Raw genomic sequence first — 1,559 nt, 5'->3', positions numbered from 1 at the left:
CTTCACAGGCTGCTGCCACCCTTGCCTGCTGACATGGCTCCATGCGAGAGGCGGAGGGAACTGTCCGTCCGAGGCTTCTCTGCACTCACCACGGACAGGTACTCCTCGCTGGTCGGAGGTACATCCTTGGTAATGATGCAAACAAGGACAGAGCTGCGTGTATACCTATACGATATACAGAGTATAAATAGATGCACATAAGCACACCGCCTGTTCCTGTACTATACCTCTCCTTCCACTCCTATAGAGTAATACACACCTGTACACAAAGAAACAAACACCATATATATAAAATTATATATATATATAAATACACATGCATCTTTTCAGGGATAGCTCTAATATATTTATAGTATCTATTTGAAGAGGGGCATCAACCTTCTGTGTGAGCTTTACCTCTTCAGGGCAAGAGGTACACCAATGGAATCATTGCTGTGACCTTCTGCCTCCCTTGGACTTCCTGCGATCCTGCCGGGTAAGGGGGATGCTTCAGGGACATAGGTTCCAGGAGAGAGGGCTGGGTGGAGAGGGTCTGTCGTGGTCCTGGGTTGAGCCCTCCCAACATTTCCACCAGCCAAACAAAGAAGACTCTCTGCCCACCCCACAGGGTTACTGGGACAGAAGGAGGTCAAACCCAGATTTGGGGGACACTGGTTTGGGGGCAGAGGGACGGTAACCAGGGTTGTTGTTTTGGGTTTGTTTTAAATATATATACTGCCCCAGCATGCAAGTAGAAACTATGATTGCAAACCAAATTAGCACTCTTCTAGGACAGCGAGACTATATAAAATGAACCTCCGCTGTTCCCATGCATGTCCCATTGCCATCAAAAGAAGGGAGGCAAGTTGTCATAGATGCAGTTTAGACACATTTTGATGCTAAGGGCTCTCATATAATCCAAATGCTGCCCACGGAGCCTGGACATATAATAAGAAATTCCATCCAGTAGACGCTTAGTGAGAGACTTGCCACCTAATGGGGATGGAAAGCATAGCTCTTTAGAGCATCTTCCAGTGTGATCATAAAGGGCTCAGGACCCACCTGGGACTCTCTAGCTCACAGAGTACACAGGCTATCCTCGACAGCTTCTTCACACTGGCCTCCAGCCAGCCCCGCCAACGTGTTGATTTCCTGATTTTGCTCAGCATTCATGGGGTAGTTTCATTCCATTCATGCAGCGCCCCCAGGTTCTGTTTGACATCGTGTATGATTTCTCAGATCTGTGTGAATAGAAAATAAAACCAGCAGGGAAAAAAATGGCCTACTACATTGATGGAAAATACGCAGTTTTTCATTTCCCCGAGTCACCCTTTTCCTAAAATCAGTTGAAAAGGTCCATTGAGGATGGCTCATTCTTTCGTACTCATCCTACACCTAAGCTGGCACACACCCCATCTGGGGGCTCTCCCACTCGTGTTCTCGTCTCCAGGCTATTGTGTCACTGACACGGCTGTGATTTAGCTGTGAGCACAGACCTCCTAGCACAGGGAGGAAGGATGCAGACAGAACTCACCGCTGAGAAAGGGAGGAAGGGGACCTGGCATCCAGCTCAGGCTCAG

The sequence above is a fragment of the Myotis davidii genome, unplaced genomic scaffold, assembly GCF_000327345.1.
Source record: "Myotis davidii unplaced genomic scaffold, ASM32734v1 scaffold197, whole genome shotgun sequence".
Lineage (NCBI taxonomy): Eukaryota > Metazoa > Chordata > Mammalia > Chiroptera > Vespertilionidae > Myotis > Myotis davidii.
This window is presented reverse-complemented; position numbering follows the sequence as displayed.